The sequence below is a fragment of the Gastrolobium bilobum genome, unplaced genomic scaffold, assembly GCF_033153095.1.
Source record: "Gastrolobium bilobum isolate Gb01-03AN ecotype WA unplaced genomic scaffold, APGP_CSIRO_Gbil_v1 utg7104, whole genome shotgun sequence".
In the NCBI taxonomy this organism is placed as follows: Eukaryota; Viridiplantae; Streptophyta; class Magnoliopsida; order Fabales; family Fabaceae; genus Gastrolobium; species Gastrolobium bilobum.
Genome location: NW_026898416.1, coordinates 470,014 through 492,298, shown reverse-complemented (window position 1 = coordinate 492,298; position 22,285 = coordinate 470,014). Strand labels below are relative to the sequence as shown.

Below are 22,285 nucleotides of genomic sequence, written 5' to 3'. Positions count from 1 at the left end.
TAACCGTTGATTTCCGTCAATCAACGATTATCATTTATTGCGAATTAATAATTAACTAATGAGTTTGATTTGAAAAATGATAACCGTTGATTGCGGAAATCAATGGTTAAGTTATGGTAGTAACATTATTTGGTTGTCACAATATCCTATCCCTTATAATTTTTAGAATTAGTTTTACAAAACAAACATTATCAAACAAATTTTTTTTCTTCTTCTCAAAATTAAAAAATTATTTTTAAAAACGCAATTCAAACATGCCCTATAATTTTTGGAATTTGAAACCCGAATCTGGTCTCCTATAATTTTGGCCAAGCATCATATAAAATGAATAATTGAATGAGAAAGGATATTGAAACAATCAAGTAGTGTTATTATCAATCACCATTAGATCGGTTATGTTGATCCAACGGTTATATTTATTTTCATCTTTGTATGGTTATGATTCCCCATATTTAAAGTGAAAGCATTAAATATGAGAAATCATAACCATACAAAGGTGAAAATAAATATAAAGTATTAAATTTGGAAAATTATGACCATACAAAGATGGAAATAAATATAACCGTTAGATCAACATAATCGATCTAACGGTGAGATTGATTGGTAGTAACTTGGTAGTAACATAACTTGGTTGTTACAATATCCTTCCCCTTTTGAAAATTAAAAGTCAAAAATAAAATAAAATAACTTATATATTCTTTAAATATTATTATAAAAACTAAAAAACAATTATCCCATAATTTTGGGATAGGATATTGTGACAACCAAATAATGTTACTACCACATCTTAACCGTTGATTTCCGCCAATCAACAATTATCATTTATTGCGAATTAATAATTAACTAATGAGTTTGATTTGAAAAATGATAACCGTTGATTGGCGGAAATTAATGGTTAAGATATGGTAGTAAGATTTTTTGGTTGTCACAATATCCTATCCCTTATAATTTTTAGAATTAGTTTTACAAAACAAACGTTATCAAACAAATATTTTTTCTTCGTCTCAAAATTAAAAAATTATTTTTAAAAACGCAATTCAAACATGCCCTATATTTTTTGGAATTTGAAACCCGAATCTGGTCTCCTATAATTTTGGCCAAGCATCATATAAAATGAATAATTGAATGAGGAAGGATATTGAAACAATCAAGTAGTGTTATTATCAATCACCATTAGATCGGTTATGTTGATCCAACGGTTATATTTATTTTTATTTTTGTATGGTTATGATTCCCCATATTTAAAGTGAAAGCATTAAATATGAGAAATCATAACCATACAAAGGTGAAAATAAATATAAAGTATTAAATTTGGAAAATCATGACCATACAAAGATGGAAATAAATATAACCGTTAGATCAACATAATCGATCTAACGGTGAGATTGATTGGTAGTAACTTGGTAGTAACATAACTTGTTGTTACAATATCCTTCCCCATTTTGGGATAGGATATTATGACAACCAAATAATGTTACTACCAATGTTACTACCAATGTTACTTCCACATCTTAACCGTTGATTTCCGCCAATCAACGGTTATCATTTATTGCGAATTAATAATTAATTAATGAGTTTGGAGCCAAACCTAATGATGATGGAAAATATGCCAATTAACTGTTATCATTTTCCGCCAATCATTTATTGCATACGCATGTTGTGTAAAAAATATGCAAAAGCAATGTTCAATAAAAAATTATTGATTGTTGTTACTATAAATAGATAACCTTAATTTGATTTTTTTCCCCCTCATTTGGATTAGGAAAAAAGAAGAAAAAAAATCATTGATTCCAAATTATGGTACCTTCCGTGCTAGTTTCTCATATGAATTCATATGATTTAGTACGTTTTCATATTGGCAATGATCATTAATTATTACATATTCTTTTATGACTTTTATGTGGGATTAGTGCAATTATTATAGAATTTATGATAACTTTTTTCCTTTATCGTATATTAAAATCAATCAAATTTATGATTGTTTATACATGATGCAAATCAATTAATTACTGATTATGTTGCTTCTTCCATACCTAATTACATTCTCTCTGTCCAATCCCCACGTACTTTAGCCCTAGAAAACGAGCTCTCTAACTTGCCCATCAGTATTATATATAGCTAGCTCTTCCCTATGACATTTACCACAAATCTGTCTTTCATCCAAGTTTGTTCTTTACCACAAATCTGAAAACATGTCTCAAAGTTTAGTTCTTCCATTTCTCATCTTTTTTGTCTCATTTGGCGGCTTGTCTTTTGGCTCTTTCCTGGAGTACCCACGGTTTCAAACAGGTTATCCACGTTACTCGTGGCCTGGGAGGCTGGAGAAGCCAAAATATGAACGTTTTGGCTTCACCACTTGGGCTGATCGATTCACCCCATCTTCATTGTCTCAAAGTCGATTCACCCCATCTGCAGTAGTGTCTCAAAGTCAATTCACCCCATCTGCTTTGTCTCAAAGTCTATTCACCCCATCTGCAGTAGTGTCTCAAAGAATGGTTAATGTGAATGACTTTGGAGCCAAACCTAATGATGATGGAGATGACACCCAGGTAACGTAAGAACAACATGATAAATATGACATATATATATATATATATATATATATTCAATAGTCCATTTCTCAATCTCTTAACCTTTTTTTTTTAATTTTGCTTTAGGCATTTGAGAAGGCATGGAATGTGGCATGTTCTACAGGGAGTGTTATTTTGGTCCCTGAAAACAGTTTCTATTATCTAAAGCCAATAACATTTTCAGGCCCATGTAAACCAAATACTGCCTTTACGGTGAGATATATGATAAAAAACAATGTTTATTGATAAATCATTTGTTTATCACTGGTACGTAGTTCATTCTAATTGTTATGTGTTTCCTGCTTCTTCATGTTAGATCCGTGGAACAATCATTGCATGGCCTGATATGTCAGCATACGAAAACACAGGAAAAAGTAGCCTCAAATATTGGATTATGTTTGATGGTATCACGAATCTCAGAGTTGATGGAGGCGGCCTCATCGATGGGAATGGCAAGAAATGGTTGATGAACTCTTGCAAAATCAACAAAAACCTTGTAAGTTATTGAAGTTTGACTCCATTGACTAAAAATACTATTCCATTTTTACATTATTCTGTTGGATTTATATCCGCTAAATCAGAGAATAATTAATATTTGAATAACCATCGATAATTATTATTATTATTTTTGCAATAAATGTTGAATTTTAAAGAACACACATATATAACTATCCCATATTTAAATCTTTCTTGATTTTTAATTTATTGATTTTCAATACTGACCGTTATTTCTTTACTCTCCTCCTTTTTGTTTCACAGCCATGCAAAGATGCGCCAACTGTAAGTACTCAATGTTCTTCGTAACAAAAAGCTTTTAACTATTTTAATTTAACAAGTGGATGCATGGTGCTATATTTTCATACTAACTTTTTTTTCCTGGAAAATATGTTGCATAGGCTGTGACTTTCGTTGAATGCGACTCCTTGAGAGTGGCAAATCTGAAGTCAAAAAATGCACAGCAAATGCATGTTCGGATCCAGAGATGCAAAAATGTTAGGGTTAGGGATATGGTGATTACAGCACTAGAGGACAGCCCTAACACTGATGGTATTCATGTCACGGAGACCCAAGATATTATCATAAGCGACAGTAACATTATGACAGGTAAAACTGAAGATCAACAGAAAAAATAAATGAAATAAACAAAATTCACTTGAATTTTAAAATTTCTAATTTTTTTCCCACTACTTTATTGAAGGTGATGACTGTATTTCCATAGTAAGTGGGCCCCAACAAGTTTGAGCTATAAATATTACTTGCGGACCAGGACATGGAATCAGGTTTATGATTTATATCACAAACATCTCTAAGTTGCAGTTTTGTTTAGGTCAATTTTTAATTGATTGGTTAAAAATGTTGATGTTGTTATTATTGTGCAGCATCGGAAGCTTAGGGGCTGATAATTCCGAAGCTGAAGTCTTTGATGTGCTAGTGAACAGTTCCACCTTAATAGGAACTGACAATGGAGTGAGGATAAAGACTTGGCAGGTAAGTGTTTGACTTTGCTATTTGGCACTCTATATCATTCCAAACTGTTGAAAATAGAAAAACTCATTATGCACAATGCCACATAAGTCATATTGCATTTTCTATAATGTAATGCCTAAAGCATTTAATACTAAACATGTTTCCTGTAAGAGATTTTTTCCATACATAGGTGCATAAATTTAATCTGCACTAAACAAATAAAATTAAAAAAGATTGTTCCTAATTCACTTGTTACATGTGAAGGGTATATTTATTTTGAAAGATGAGAGGTGTTTTATTCATGTTATGTATCTTATTTATTTTATTTTTTTCTCTATCTCAACACAGGGAGGTTCTGGTTATGCAAGAAACATCAGATTTATGAACATAGAGATGCAAATGTGACTAATCCCATGATCATAAATCAAAACTACTGTGACCAGTCAACTCCATGCCCAGAGCAGGTGATTACTAAATGTTCTCGAACTGCATGTTCTTTATATAGAGCAATTGTTTCTATATATGATATATAGCTAGCATTGCATGAAATTTGTCATCATAATAATGAGGACCATCTTGTTGGAATGACAGGGCTCTGCAGTGGAATTGAGCGACGTGCGGTATCAAAACATTAAAGGAACAAGTGCCTCAAAAGTAGCAATAAAACTTCAATGCAGCAAAAGCATCCCTTGCAAAGGACTCTACATGCAAGACGTTGTTTTAACACCAGTAGACGGTGGCGACATCGAGGCTTCTTGTGCGAATGTTCAATATGTCAACAGAGGAAAGCTTTACCCTCAATGTGTTCCATCTTAAAGAAAGAAGGAATAATGTGGTTGTTTGCATTTGCAAATTTAAATTCCTATTATGTTATTTATTATTGATTAGTAAGTTCCAACTAAGTTATTTAGAATTAGGGCACCAATGCATATTCGTGTTGCTAGTCTAATTTTTTTTGAATAAATTATGGTCTTTTTGTTTTGTTTTATTTCTAATGTTAGTTTTGCAATGAATGGATCGAGATGCGAAGAAGCAAACTGCTGAAGAAAATATGTATATAACAAAGATAAAAGGAATGCTCCAAGCATAATAAACATATTGTTGGGTAATAATCGATGAAATATATCGAAATCTTAAATACTTAAAATTAAGGAATTTGTGATTCTCTCAGAAAATTGTAACTTTCTTAATTAAAGCAAGAGATTTTATATAATTTTAAAGTTTAGCTGCCTATTATAATAGAGATTTTTTTTGGTTTTGATAGGATTCTGTCCAGCATTAAGAAATTTAATCATTTGTTATATTTACCATAAAAAGAGACTTATTAACTTGTATTCTTTTGATTTTAAAGTTTTTTAATTAATTATATATGTCTTATTTTTAAATTTGACATAAATTTAAATAAAATAATTATAGTTTAATATATTAAAGTTAATTTTTAAATATAAAAAGTATTTATTTCAATAACCAACCTAAAGGCCTCTTAGTACAAGAGAAAATATTATCTACGATAAGGTATTTAAAATTTTTATATAAAAATTAAGTTGTCCTAATATATCTTTGCAGGGACAAAGAATAGGGTGTTATTTAGCATAAAACCCCAAGGTGAAAAAATGGAAGGCACTTGCTCTTCCTAATGCAATTGATGTTGCCATGTAACCATTCGTCCTGCCTCTTAAAAAAGCAAGGATTTCAATCAGTCACTGAACATAGTTGGTTATATAAGCAAAAAATCATTTGCACATAATTGAAATTTCTTTAGTAAACAAACATCATCCATGAGACAAATAATGTCTTCAACCATTTGGCATATGCGCACATATTTTGACAAATAGTTATTTTTGAGTTTTATTACTGTCGGTGTATGTAGAGCATCCAAATGTAGTATCAGTCTTCTTAAACAAAGAATGACAACTGCACACATCTCACTCATGGAATTTCCTCGGGTTAGAGAGACATGGTGTAATTCCAATGACCTCATTATGGAATAAGACATTTGGCGAAGATATCATCATTGAAAATTTAGACACTGGTACGTGGTAATGAAGGATGAAGATTTTTTTTATGCCGTTGCATGTGTTCTGTTTTAATACTTAATTAGTGCAGTACCCGTGCGATGCATAAAGGAAAAAGAATACGGACAAACCCATAAAATTTGAATTTGGCTGGTAGCCAGGTTGATTTTATTCAACTTGAATCGACTTAATCAATTTTGATTTTGGATTTTCATAAGAACCAATCATACTAACTTGGTTTTATTTTTATTATAAATATGATCTTAATACGAAGTAACACTATTTTGATTGTTTATAATTTTGTTTTTAATATAAAACATCAATAATGGGATGAGATTAATTCAGGTTAATTGAAAAATTTGTTCATATTCCTTCCTACTTAGACAAGTCGAACAAGCAGGGAGTTAGTAAATTGTTGTTCTCTTAGAGGGGTTTCTTTTAAGGGAAAAATGTTTCTGCAGTTACTGTAGATAATTTATCTGCATTTTTTCCCAAATCGACGCCGTTTTGGTATTGAAATCTTAAAAAATTATAAATGTAAAGACTATTATAACCCTGAAATAAATTAAAATTACAAAAACACCATGATTTCTGCCCCAAAACGACGTCGTATTGGGCTTACTGCAGATAACTTATCTGCAGAAAAAACGAACCCTTCTTTTAATCCTTAATAATTAAATCTAGTAAGATTCTATTTGTCAAATAATGTAGTTTTGAATGAAGCATGTGAAGTCATCAACTTTATTTATTGATTTATTTTGCAGTATTTTAACTTTCCTTTGCGTGCTAACATATTTTCACTACAAGAAAAAAGTTTATTTGTGACAAAATTTTTCATCACAAATGACAATTTTCGACACAAATAATCAAATTTCGTCACAAATAAATTTGCGACTTAGAAATTTGTGACGAAATTTCATATGTAGTGACGAAATTTGTGACACTAATAAGATTTTTTCTTGTAGTGTTTGTTTTCTATCAGTCACCCTTTACATAATCCAATGTATATTAAACTAAATTAATTTTCTTGCTTTTTATAATACTTAATATGATATTTTAAGGAGGCTCAAAATGTTCTTCCATCAACTATTAGCTCTGTAATAAATGATGTGACTTGTATAGGTGTTTGGCCTGAATTGAAGAGTTTTAGTGATGAAGGGATGAGCCGGTTCCAAAAAGGTAGCGTGGAATCTGTCAAATTAATAATAAGAATCATGATAAATTTCACTGCAACAGGTTCATTCTTTTTACTCCTGCAATTTTCTCTGTACTATCTTATCCCATTTAATAAACATATAAAATAAGTTACTTTCTTGTAACACAAACACATACAAATTTAGGAAAAAGGACCCTTTTTCGTAAACACGTCAATTGTTTGATATTTTTATTCACTTTTTTATTAAATGTAGGAAGCTTATAAGAGCAAGATATTTTTACAAAGGATTTACATCTAATGGTAAAGCACCAAATGACCCATTCGTTAGTGCACGATATTATGAAGGTCATGGTACACATAATGATGCACCTGATTTGATTGACTTCGATTGAGCTTTTTTATAATTTATTTCATAGTTTAAGACTTTTGAATAATTATTAATTATTTTTATTTTTTTATTTTTAAGTTATGTTTGAACGTGCGTTGATTGTGCGTTATTTTCTAGAGGGGGAGAATGATGCACCCGAGCTGATTAACTCGGATTGAACTTTTCTATAATTTATTTCATAGTTTAGGGCTTTTTAATAATTGTTAATTATTTTCTTTTTTGTTATTTTTAGATTATATTTGAGTGTGCATTGATTGTGTATTATCTCCTTTGATTGCGCTTTATTATAGTTATTTACTTTTTTGTTATTTTATTATATTTGAGTGCTCACTCTTATGATAGGTGCATCAACCTGGGTAAGTATGGTGTTTGTGTTCAGAAAAAGATCCTTTTTCTTGAGATCAATTCTTTCTTGGTATGCACATTAATCAACAGAGATCATGCTTCACGATTTATTCTCTAACTTTTTTTTGGGTAAGTTGATTTATTTTTAATTTCTTTAGATTTTGATTTAATATCAATTTCTATCACAAGCACAAAAAGAAACACACACTATATATATATATATATGTATATATATAGTGATATATATTAGTACATTTGAGGATAGAAATCAATCAAAATTCTAAAAAGTAACACAAAAATGAAAGCCACTAATTAATTATTGTAGAATGAAAGGTGTATAGAAACTACATGAAAAGTTAAATTATACAAGCAAGGGATCTGAGAAATGAAATGAAGGTATATATACATTATGCATACACACCTCAAGGGTTCAGTACAATATTGAAAGAGCTTCCCAGTGCGGGAGAAGATGATAAGTCCAATTTGTGCATCACAGAGCGCAGAAAGCTCATTTGTCTTCTTCATGAGACCAGTTCTTCGTTTAGAGAAGGTAACTTGCCTAGTGGTGGTGTTGTGGATTCTTGATCTCAATCATTCCACATCCCATATCTCAAACCCTAGTTTTCTTTCTTTGTAGTCTTTTGTCCCTAACTATATATATATATATATATATGGATTTAGTGAGTGTACAGTGACTGGATGTAAGATTCGGTTCAATGCACTAAGTTCTCCTGCGAGAACACAGTTATAGTAAAATTTATAACTATGTTCTCCCGGGAGAACACCTGAAGAACACCATTATAATATTTATTGCACTAAGTTCTCGCGGGAGAACTTAGTGCACTGGACGGTCCAGTGATTGAATTTTTAATTTTTCTTATATATATATATATATATATATATATATATATATATATATTATCAAAAGCCTATGTAAAGCCCGAAACTGCCAAATTGTGCTTTGCATGAATTGGAGGGAGCAAGGGTAGCTGTGTGTTTTAATTGGAAGCTTATATGTAATAAAGTTATTGAGGGTGCATTGGTCTAGGTGATTTGTCTGCCCAAAAAAGACAGATCTCTGAAGTTAGTGTATACTCATTGATTGATTTACCTGAGACTTTAATCTTGGTATGTGCGTTCTGTCCAAAGGTGAATGTATTATTTTGTTAGTCTCGTTATAATAATTTATTTTGATTAAAATTGTTTTTTTCCCTATAGTTTATTCTGTTGCATTCCTTTTGCCTTAACATGCGGTGAACTTTTTGTTGATTCCTTTAATTTGTTATTAGGGTAAATAATAAAATTTATGAATAAAAGTTAATAAAAAGGGTAAAATTAAAAATTAAATATGAGAATTTCAAAATGTTGAAATATATCTTAAAAAAAGCTCTTTCTAGAAGCTTTTAACTTTTTTATTTTTTTTTCATTATAAAAAAACTCTTTTTATTATAAGAGTTTTTTTAAATTGTGTTTGACTAAGCTTTTTTTTATCAGGAGAGAATAGAAACAAAAAATAAGCTCCTAAACATGCACTAAATAGAATTTGTATGTGTAGAATTTATTTAGCATAAAACCCCAAGGTGAAAAAATGGAAGGCACTTGCTCTTCCTAATGCAATTGATGTTGTCATGTAACCATTCGCCCTACCTTTTAAAAAAGGAAAGATTTCAATCAGTCACAGAACATGGTTGGTTATATAAGCAAGAAACCATTTGCACATAATTGAAATTTCTTTTGTAAACAAACATCATCCATGAGACAAATAATGTCTTCAACCATTTGGCATGTGTTATTTTCAATTCTTCTATGCGTTATGCTGTCGGAACCTGCGCAAGTGATCAAAAAAGCGAGTTCTGTCTGAAGTTTTATGTATTACTTTCACTAGTTTTCTGGTTTCTAAGAATGAAACCGGTTACGAATTTCTTGTGGAAATGCAAAGCATTTTATTATAGCTATATTAATAATCATCATGCTGTTGGTTGAAGTTCTCCAATTTTCATATTTCAATGTGTAAAAAATGTGGCCTAATAATAATTTATGTTTTGCTTTGTTAGTCCTATATTGTAATCTTATGATCACATTCTTTTGGTCCAAATCCTTCATTAGTTGATCTCAAAAATGTCACAAACTCTCGGTATGATTTGCTTGGATCTCACCTTGGAAGGTATATAATTTAATCATATATAAATACTAATGCCAAAACACTAACCTATCACTACAAGAAAACCGGGTTTTAGCGGCTGGTTTATTTTAATCTTAGCGGCGGTTTGAACCGTATGCAGGTTCAACATCAGAGTCTTTAGTAACCTTGGTTAAGTAATCCAAGTAGCCATATGCAGGTTCAACATCCTCATTGATCTTCTCGTATTGAATAGTCCATTTAGCAATTGAACCCACATCGTTCTTATCAATCACTTGTAGGTTGCCCTTAAAGATCTTGAAATATCATGAATATAAATTTGTCAGCTAAAAGCCAAACTAAAATAAAGGAAATCAACTGACATCAGAATATAAATATCATGAATTATGCATAATACTTTTTGTAATCATCACGTCCAGTAAGATGGTAACGCTGCATAATCTGGTTCTCTCTGTGACCCCCTTCTCTCTTCCATTCCAAAAAATTAACCTTCTTCAAAAGCTTTTTCTCATTAAACTTTAGCTTCCTCATTGTTTTTCACTGTCATCACAATTTGTTCTTATTAGACATGCAACCAAATCGTCACAACTAAATAGACATTTTATTTAAGGTATAACTATTCAGTTTATTTATATGCTAATTAAAGCATATATAAGCTTTAGAAAACACCACTACTTTGCCAAATTCAACAACACCACAAATTGCTCTGTCGGGTTCAAAATCAAGAGCCGTGTATAAGGCCGAACCCACTGTATTTTATATATATATATATATATATATATATATATATATATATATATATATTTATAATATAATATAATATAATATATATTTTAAATTTCTAAAATAGCGCACATAATTTGTCATTGTATATAATGTGCATTACAAGTTCTTCTCCTAAAAATCATTGTATATAATATATAATTTCCTTTATGACTTATTTTGAGTAGTAATTCAGATTTCCTATTATGTGAGAACTGCCTATTAGTGTTTACTTTTCATGTTCCCATTAGCTTATTTCTTTTGCAGTTCCATACTTAAGGAATAAATTAGTGTTTCCTTTTTATGATTCCTTGAATTAATAAGGAATCATCCCACGTTAATCCAAAAAAAAGGTACAAAAGGAATGCTTTTTTACATCAGCCAACCTCCCTTACAGTCCCTTTTTGGTTTCACTTCTCCCTCCCCTTTTCAATTATGTTCTCTATTTTACTCTACGAGAATCTCTTGCTTTAGAACAGAAAATTCCAACACCACCCCCAACAAAAAAAAAAAAAATCGAATAAGCTCAACAATTTAAAATCATAGAGTATTGAAAATTAAATGCCTGAGAGGTGAGAGAAATGATACTAAGTATATCTTACTATATTCATGTACCAGAAGTGGTCCCTTAGGCTTCTCACCGCCTTGCTGTTTCATGTGATGGCAAAGAGGAGAGTCAGAAAATTCAGTTTATGCAACTATTACAGAGGAATGTTTTCCAGAAGTACCTTTCCAAGTGCCCAATCAGCAGAATCAAAGTAAGTCCGCTCATGGTCCTGGCATAAAATATAAGTTTTGAAAGAAAAATTAAATGAGCACTTATTATCAAATATTCATGGGCATTGACCATCTTGAGTGTATAAGCTTATGTTGCAAGCAAATGTACCCACAGAAACCCCCAAGCACGTACCTTAGATATGAGTGGTGGCTTTTTTGGGAATAATTCCTCCATATTGTACAACAGCGTTTGAATCCCCCAATAAGATACAACAAATTCCTAAAATCTTTTTTTTTGAAAAGCAAAAAATTCCTAAAATCTTTTATTCTATAACCACGAAAATCTCAGATCCATTTAGCTAGGATTGGTTACTATTTTTTCTCTCTCCATATGATGATAAATTTTAGGCTTTAGCACTAAACCCATGAACTAAATTAAAGGGATTATTAAAGCATAAAGAAATGGGGTTGGTTCAATCCAATAAATAGCGATTTACAATGCAAAAAAAAAGCATACAACAACCTAATGAATAAGATGCAGGAAAAATAATAGATTACCAGCCATGGAGGCTCTTGTGGAGGTTGATGGTGTACTCTCGGGTAACCACCTCTTCCTTCCTACCCTTGCCCTTCTCCACCATTCTGAACCACCGATTGATTACTTACCTACACAAACCAATCACAAATTGCATCATAAAAAAGCTACGAAATTTTGAGATTAGTAGGCGTAAATTGAACTTTCATAGAAAGATTCTGTGCATTTTCTAGGAAAATAGGAGAGAAATAGAAAGAGAGAGAAACCTTGGAAGGGTTTCGAGCTTTGACCTTGAGGCAGCAATCAACAGAGAGTGAACAACGAAGTATATGAGTCTCAAATATAACGTAACCCTAACCCTAAAGGGAATTGCAGGTTCGGTGAAACAATAAAGGGAAATAGTTAGAAAAATTCAAAAATCGATCGAAGGTTCAGATCTGGGAAACGAGAAACACAAAACCACATCAAAGATATCAGAAGAAGATAAAGAAAAAAAAATAAACCTCATAAACCAAGACGAAAAGGAATCAGAAGATCAGTGAGTCTGAGACTGTCTCAGACTCGGTGCTTGTCGAGGAGCAAGAGAGAGGGGGAGAGAGAGGTAGAAGAGAAAGAGAAACGAGAACCTAAATTCTGATTTGAGTTTTGGCTACTATTATTCATCCAATATAGTGGTTGAATGCGTTATCTTCTAAGTCCCAACTAAAATCAGAACAAAATGCGTTAAGCTTAAATAATACAGAGGCGGTTAAAACGAAGGCCGCGAGTAAACCGCCCCGAAAACCCGGTTTTCTTGTAGTGAATTGGCTAAACAGAAAGAAGAACGAACACAAGGATTGCGAGAAAATACTATTTCTCTTTTCTAATTTTATTTATCCAAAAACAACATAATAATAATAGGGTTCTTCAAGCTTTAAATAGGCAAAATAAAATAACAAAAAAGTAAATAACTATAATCATGATCAATCAAAGGAGATAACGCACAATCAATGCACACTCAAACATAATTTAAAAATAACAAAAAAGAAAATAATTAACAATTATTGAAAAACTCTGAACTACGGAATAAATTATAGAAAAGTCCAATCCAAGTCAATTAGCTCATGTGCATGAAAGTGCATGAAATACACGAAGTTCTCTGATGGACAAACTAATATCAACTGATTGTATGTATTTTCTTACACAATACCTAGAGGGCCAAAGATGCAATCTTTTACTCTTCTAATAAATATATTAATGGCTTTGTTGCAATACTTGATGAAGATGAAGCAGCAAAGTGTGCAGGTATATATGTCGTTCAACTTCATGCATTATCTCACGTTTAATCTTCTGCATAATGCATAGCACATATATTTTGACAAATAGTTACTTTGAGTTTTATTAATGTTGGTGCATGTAGAGCATCCAAATGTAGTATCATTCTTCTTAAACAAAGAACGACAACTGCACACAACTCACTCATGGGATTTTCTCGGGTTAGAGAGACATGGTGTAATTCCAATGGTCTCATTATGGAATAAGACATTTGGCAAAAATATCATCATTGGAAATTTAGACACTGGCATGTGGTAATGAAGGATGAAGATTTTCTTTATGCCGTTGCATGTGTTCTATTTTAATACTTAATTAGTGCAGTACCCGTGCGAAGCATAGAGAAAAAGGAATATGGACAAACCTATAAAATTTGAATTTGGCTGGTAGCCAGTTGATTTTATTCAACTTGAATCGACTTAATCAATTTTGATTGCGGATTTTCATAAGAACCAATCTTACTAACTTGGTTTTATTTTTCTTATAAATATGATCTTAATACGAAGTAACACTATTTTTGATTGTTTATAAGTTTTTTTTAATATAAAACATCAATAATGGGACGAGGTTAGTTCAGGTTAATTGAAAAAAAAAAAAATTATTTCCAAAAAAAAAAGGTTAATTGAAAAATTTATGTGAGGAACGAAATTCCTTCCTACTTAGACGAGCGGAACAAGCAGGGAGTTAGTACTCCTGTTTTGGCCTCGTCCCATATCCAGATTATGTTTCACAAATTATTATTTTGAACTTATAACGTCTAAATAAATAGTTGTTCTCTTAGAGGGTTTTTTTTTAATCACTTAATAATTAAATCTAGTAAGATTCTATTTGTCAAATAATGTAGTTTTGAATGAAGCATGTGAAGTCATCAACTTTATTTATTGATTTATTTTGCAGTATTTTTATTTTCCTTTGCGTGCTAACATCTTTTGTATTTTATCAGTCACCACATAATCCATTGTAACTAAATTAATTTTCTTGCTTTTTATAATAGTTAATATGATATTTTGAGGAGGCTCAGAATGTTCTTCCATCAATTATTAGCTCTGTAATAAATGATGTGACTTGTATAGGTGTTTGACCTGAATCGAAGAGTTTTAGTGACAAAGGGATGGGGTCAACTATGATGCATCGATATCCACACGGGATATGATATGATACGTCGACACGTTAATTTTAAAAAATATTATATTTTAATATGTTGGGACACGTTTTGATACCGCGTGTTGAAAAAAATTGACAGCATATCGAACACGTGTCAAAATGTGTCGGTATCCAACACACAATTTTTTTTACAAAATGCGTGCTCGGTCTTCTGAAGGAGCCAATAACAATCATGATAAATTTCACTGTTCATTCTTTTTACTCGTGCAAATTCCTCTGCACTATCTTATCCCATTTAATAAACATATAAAAGAAGTTACTTTCTTGTAAGACAAACACATACAAATTTAGGAAAAATCGAAAAAGGACCCTTTTCTGTAAACACGTCAATTGTTTGATATTTTTATTCACTTTTTCATTAAATGTAGGAAGCTTATAAGAGCAAGATATTTTTACAAAGGATTTCTAGCATCTAATGGTAAAGCACTAATTGACCCGTTCGTTAGTGCACGAGATCATGAAGGTCATGATACACACAATGATGCATTTGAGTTGATTGATTTGGATTGAGTTTTTTTTTTTATAATTTATTTCATAGTTTAGGGCTTTTTAATAATTATTAATTTTTTTTGTTATTTTTAGATTATATTTGAGTGTGCGTTATAATTGACTGTGCATTGTTTTGTTTTGTTTTTTTGTTTTTTTGCATTACATGGGAATTGAACACACACCACTATACTACAAACACCTAACACACACCCCACACCACTAGGCTAATCCTAGTGGATATGTGCGTTGTTTCCTAGCGGGGGAGTATGATGCACCCGAGCTGACTAACTTGGATTGAACTTTTCTATAATTTAATCTATAATTTAGGGCTTTTCAATAATTATTAATTATTTCTCTTTTTATTATTTTTAGATTATATTTGAATATGCGTTAATTGTGCGTTATCTCATTTGATTGTGCATTATTATAGTTATTTATTTTTTATTTTATTTTGACTATTTAAGACTTGAAAAATTCTATTATTATCAAATTATTTTTGATTAAATAAAATTAAGAAAAGAAAAATAGTATTTTCAGCACTACATACTTTATCTAATGAGCCGTGTTGGATCACCAAAAGCCACATGTTGCTGCCTGTAAAGTGTGTTGGTCCGGAGGTGTATGTTATGATGCAGACATTTTGGCTGCTTTAAAAAATATGTTACTTTTATCAATGTACCGATGAAATTTCATTGCTTTATTTTAAGCGAAGGACACAATTGTTTTTATTAAAAAAAAAGAAGGAAAGGGAATAGCGGATCTTTTTATTGGATTGTTCAGTGTAAAGAGATAATTAAGAATTTATCTTTAACATTATTTTTTAGAAGCATTTAATAATTAACAAGTCTAATTGTGGTGGCTTATATCTTTTATCTTTTCTTTTTTATAGGCTTTAACGCTCACAATCTCGCAGTATTGCAACCCTCCACTAATGACTAAACGTTAGTGTATTTCTTCCATAATATAAGTCATCCTATTGAATCATGACTATTTTTTTTTATATAATACAAATATATAAGCTCTTGGCTGGGAATATATCGCCAGTTAATAACTAAATTATAACATAACTAATTTTCATGACAATAGAACTACAATAATATCCACAACCCCTTCTTTGGGTAATATATATGGAAATCACTAAGATTTCCATTCAATAGTATTCTGCCTTCTCTTTGGATCATGCAAACAAACATAAGCATTTCAATTAATTTGTTCAACACACAACTGAAATTAATTTGATGTATGTATTAATGTCAACTTCAAGCTGGATATATATATGGCAGCATGATATTCTCCTCAGCAGGAAATGCCTATATGCGGATATCATTAATTAAGTCACCTCTCCATCTATCTGCAAGCAGTCACGATCCCATATATATATATATATATATATATATATATATATATATATATATGACAAGTTACTTTCAACAAGCAATATGCTCTCTTTCTAAGGAAAAAAACAATAATTTACAAATGGTATTATGGTATATATATATATATATATTAAAGTATTCGTTTACAATTTTTTTTATACAAATTACAAGTATGACCGGTCAGACATAGTATAATTTGTAAATAAAAAGTTTGTAAATATAATCATCCTCTATTAATATTACTTGAGCATTACTTAAACTCACAAAAGACCATATCAACTTCGTTGAGGATTTAAACTGGAATTATATATCCTACTAAAGAGGAAAAACTAAGAATCGAACCCAAACCACAATTAGCGTTAGCATGAGCGATTAACATATAAATACCATTTTCATGAGTCTTGAATATTGGGCTACGCCAACTGTAGATATGTGTACTGAAGGTGTGGAAGGATAGGGGAAGCAAGTTGAAGGATGCTACGCTCTTCAAAAAATGGGAAGTGATCATCATCCATTACTTGCTGATGCTGCATTGGTTTATTTGCTTCCACTGCAGCCTTCTCAAACTCCAACACTTCCCGGTGCTCCTGAATCTTGGTGAGTGTTAACAAACACAAAGTCACCATCCATTAAACTGTGAAGATTTTCTTTATGTATAGTATGATTCTAAATTCCAAGCTGCACTTAAATTAGTTTGTACATATTCTTACCAAGTGGACAAATTGTTGTTTTCATCTTCCAAAATTCTTCCCTAAATTACGAAGAGATAGAATAATCATGGATATTAATTATATATGTGAATGTATATAATATCCATTGTACTTGTATGAACGTATATGAAATAAAAAAGAGTTATTATATATGTGACATTCATGCGCAGATTCTCCATTTGCTGTTGCAAGAGCTCATTCTGCACGAAAAATAATCTTGTAAAACAATTTGTTGAAGATGAAATCGTGAAAATTCGTGAGTAATTTTCCAATCATTATTAATTTTCACACACACAAACTTTATTTTGTAACACAATCCGGTGAAGTTTAGGTGATAGAATAAAAAAAAGTTAAATTATGTAATTTTTAATGTCTCATAACTAAGGCTAGCTGAAAATGATGCTAACAAGAAAGTTGAACAAAGACAAATCATAGCTGAGGAAAAAAGATAAAATCTATTAGAAGAAGGAAGATAGAGTGATGCTACCTAACGATTTCGAACCTTTGCAACAGAGTTCTCCAATTCTTCTTCAAGTTTAGTCAAGTCCTCAAACTGTAAGGAGCTCATGTCTAATAACAGAACTGATGCAGGGAAGAAATATCCTAGATTTCATAATATGTAGCCCGAGAAAAATCTCTTAGGAAAATATTCATTGTCAAACATACATATCACATATGTGGTTGAAAATGAAATCTATCCCCACCACATGCAGCCCTAAAAATTAAATTATAACTTGAACTGATCAGATCTGTAATCTCTATGTCAGAACATCAAATTATCTATCCAAGTTCTAGGCACTCAAGTGGGTCAACCTTACGGTTGAGAATGAAAGATATGGACCTAAAACTTCTCATGTCAAGGCTTCTCATGTGCCGGTTCCTTACTCTTCATGTCCCTTTTCTTCAATTTTCTTTCTCATTATTTGACCATACTTCCTTTAAATATTTGATTTTTTTATTTGTAAAAACCTTCTCTCTTTCTTCTTCATATTTTAGGAGTTCTTTGAGCATCAAATTTCGCCTGATGCATAATTGGGAATCTGGGATATGCTCTTAGAAAACATGGGTAAGTATGGTGCTTGTGTTCAGAAAAAGATCATTTTTCTTGAGATCAGTTCTTTCTTGGTATACACATTAATCAACAGAGATCATGCTTCACAATTTATTCTCTAACTTTTTGGAGCAAGATATTTTTACAAAGGATTTCTGGCATCTAATGGTAAAGCACTAATTGACCCATTCGTTAGTGCACGAGATTATGAAGGTCATGGTACACGTAACGATGCACTTGAGTTTATTGATTTGGATTGAGCTTTTTTATAATTTATTCCATAGTTGAGAGCTTTTCAATAATTGTTAATTATATTTTTTTTTGTTATTTTTAGATTATGTTTGACTGTGTGTTGATTGTGCATTATATTTGAGTGTGCATTGTTTCCTAGCGAGGGAAGATAATGCACCCGAGCTGACTAACTTGGATTGAGCTTTTTTATAATTTATTCAATAGTTTAGGACTTTCCAATAATTTTTAATTATTTTTCTTTTTGTTATTTTTAGATTATATTTGAATGTGCGTTGATTGTGTCTTATCTCCTTTGATTGCACATTATTATAGTTATTTACTTTTTTGTTATTTTATTTTGCCTATTTAAGGCTTGGAGAATCCTATTATTAAAGTTGTTTTTTGTTAAATAAAAATAAGAAAAGAAGAATATTATTTTCTCGCAATCCTTCTGTTCGTTCTTCTTTCTGTTTAGCCAATTGATTAATGCTTCGCCATTATATACTTTATCTTCTGCTGGGATAATTTTGTTGCTGGAGCATGTGTATTTGGCTATGGTAATGGAACAGCAAGTGGTGGATCACCAAAAGCACGTGTTGCTGCCTATAAAGTGTGCTGGTCGGGAGGTGTATGTTATGATGCAGACATTTTGGCTGCTTTCGAAGCTACCATGAGTGATGGCGTTGATGTGCTTTCGGTTTCTTTGGGTTCTGATTATCCCTCTGAATATTTTCAAAATGGTATTTCCACAAGGTCCTTCCATGCAGCTACCAACGCGCGGCATAACTGTAGTGACTTCAGCATGAAATCCATAGGAAAAATATCTATCCTTTTTAAGGGGAAGGATATTGTGAGAATCAAGTTGTGTTACTACCAAGTGACTACCAATCAATCTCACTGTTAGATCGATTATGTTGATCTAACGGTTATATTTATTTTCATCTTTGTATGGTCATGATTTCCCAAATTTAATACTTTATATTTATTTTCACCTTTGTATGGTTATGATTTTCCATATTTAATGCTTTCACTTTAAATATGGGGAATCATGATCATACAAAGATGGAAATAAATATAACCGTTGGATCAACATAATCGATCTAACGGTGAGATGGATTGGTAGTCACTTGGTAGTAACACAATTTGGTTGTCACAATATCCTTCCCCTCCTTTTAATTGATATATAATCATATATCATTTTAGATTCTAACCAATTTCCATCAATCAACTGTTATAATTTATTCAACGATTATAATTTATTAGATGAAAGCAAACACATTTGATAGAGAGTTCACTAGTTATGTTACATTTGGTGAATAAAATCATCAAGGTATATTTTCTTTTACACTTTATCTTTCTTGTTATATAAAAACTTATGTCTTTTTTTTTTTTAATTTCTTTGTAAAGTGTAAAGAATTATTTTAATTCAAAACCTTAAAAGAGATATGTTAGAGAGATATAAAATCATTAATATAACCTTATCCTATGCCTTAAGATTTTGAATTGAATTGGTGCTTGACATTAAGTTGCAACATAGAATCAATCTCTACCGAATTCACCTCTTCATCATTTTTCACATTATTAACCTCCTTATGGGAATTTTGCTGCTAACATTTCCAATATCAAGTACAAGAAAAATCTACATCCTGAGCCTAAGAGGCTCACGTGGCATCTAACCTATCTCCTGTTCGTTCTGTTATTGTTTGGGAGCAAGCATTTCTGAGTCTGGCTTACCATCTAATAAGTTGTACCCATTGATCAGTGATGCTAATGCCAGAGATGATACTGATGCAACAATAATTATATCAAGTTGATCTTCTCGAATACCGTTTCTATTGAGGATATTATCTTATAATCTTGTTAATTGTTTTGTTGTAGCCTCCTTTGCGATAAAGGAACTCTTGATCCTAAGGAGGCGAAGGGAAAAATATTGGTCTGTCTCTCTGGTGGTTTTGAAAAGATTGAAAAAGGTGTGGTAGTTTGTAAAGAACCTTGGGATACATCATCTCAAAAGTTAGCTCAAAGGGTGAGAGTGCTCAAGGCTTTATAAACTCCACATTAGTTGCACATACAACCAATGTGGGACTATATATCTCAACACGCCCCCTCACACGAGAGCCCATTGGGCTTGAAGAGTGGACAATGCAACAGGCCCGCCTACCTGTGCTAAGAAACGCCACAAGAGAAAGTGGGGGGCGGCGAGACTCTGATACCATGTAAAGAACCTTGGGATACACCACCCCAAAAGCTAGCTCAAAGGGTGAGAGTGCCCTTATAAACTCCACATTAGTTGCACATACAACCAATGTAGGACTATATATCTCAACATAGCTGGTAGTGCAGGCGCTGTTGGAATGATTTTGGCTAATGACAAGGACTCGGGGTATCAAATTGATGCTGACCTTCATGTGCTTCCTGTTGCACATGTTAACTTTGAGGATGGAAATTACATTTTTAATTACATCAGCCGCACCAAGTAATTTTCTTCCTCATGCTCCCTAGTTTTTAATTATTCCATACTTGAGCTTATTCAATGCATTTTATATTATGAATATGTTGCAGGTTTCCTTTGGCTGGAATTTCTAGAGTTGAAAACTGAATTGGGTATAAAGCCAGCTCCATTTGTTGCTGCATTTTCATCAAGGGGCCCTAATATTCTCTAGCCAACTATCCTCAAGGTTTAATGTTTGTTTAGATCATTATAATAGAATCACCTTTCTTAAATCTGAAGTGAAGATGCAATAGTCAATTTTTGTTTTATGTTTCAGCCTGACATCACCGCACCAGGAGTTGACATCATTGCTGCTTATGCTGACTGAAGCCGCATATGCAACAGAAAAAACATCTGACAAACGCATAACTCCTTTCATTACTATGTCAGGAACTTCGATGGCATGTCCTCATGTTTCTGGCCTTGCTGGGTTGCTCAAATCACTTCATCCTGATTGGAGTCCAGCTGCTTTTAAGTCAGCAATCATGACCACTGGTAAAGTAGATTGTTTCCGCACCTTTTAGACTATGCATGCCTTTTATTTTCTTATACCACCCTTTAAATTCATGCCTTTTTGCAGCAAGAATAAAAGATAACTCGGGAAGTTCTATGATGAATTCGTCACTGAAAAAGGCAAATCCATTTGCCTATGGTGCAGGGCACATTCAACCTGGTCGTGCTGCGGACCCTGGACTTGTTTATGACCTAAATATTGTTGATTATTTGAACCTTTTGTGTGCTCGTGGTTACAACAGTTCCCAGATTAAGCTGTTGTATGACAAGCCTTACATTTGTTTAAAGTCGTTCAGTTTAGCAGATTTCAATTATCCAGCAATCACGATTCCTCAGTTTGTCCTTCGCCATTCTATGAATGTAACTCGTACTCTTACCAATGTTGGGTCCCCAAGCATGTATAGAGTGCGCATCAAGGATTCAAGGCACCTCAAGGGGTTCTAGTTTCAGTTGAGCCTAACACACTGAGCTTTAAAGAAAGAAAGGGAAATAGTTTTCTTATTTTACATGATGTTATACTCACAATTAAAATGTGAGACCCATCTTGATTTTTTTGTTTTGTCACTTTTTTGTGAACTCCGTTCATGTATTATGTTTATGTATGTAACATGAGAAAATATTTTCATGTAAAATGAGAAAATTAATCGCAAAGAAGAGGGTGAAGAAAGGGAATTCAGAGTTACATTGAGCAGGAGGTCGCTAACTAAGTATAAGGCTGTTTATGTCTTTGGGTTGTTGGATTGGACCGATGGCAAGCATCATCGTGTCAGGAGCCCTATTGATGTTGGGCCTCCACAAATGTAAGGTTTAGGTTGATATGCTACATTTACCTTGGGTTTTATTGTTAGGTCTCT

General features: G+C 32.0%; 2 pseudogenes; both read left to right on the top strand.

Annotated features, from left to right (window-relative positions):
• The first annotated feature begins 2,192 nt into the window (after nucleotides 1–2,192).
• LOC133316086 (polygalacturonase QRT2-like) lies at nucleotides 2,193–4,853 on the top strand (annotated as a pseudogene).
• Nucleotides 4,854–9,706: 4,853 nt separating this feature from the next.
• On the top strand, nucleotides 9,707–22,235 carry LOC133316085 (subtilisin-like protease SBT5.4; annotated as a pseudogene).
• The last annotated feature ends 50 nt before the right edge of the window (nucleotides 22,236–22,285 follow it).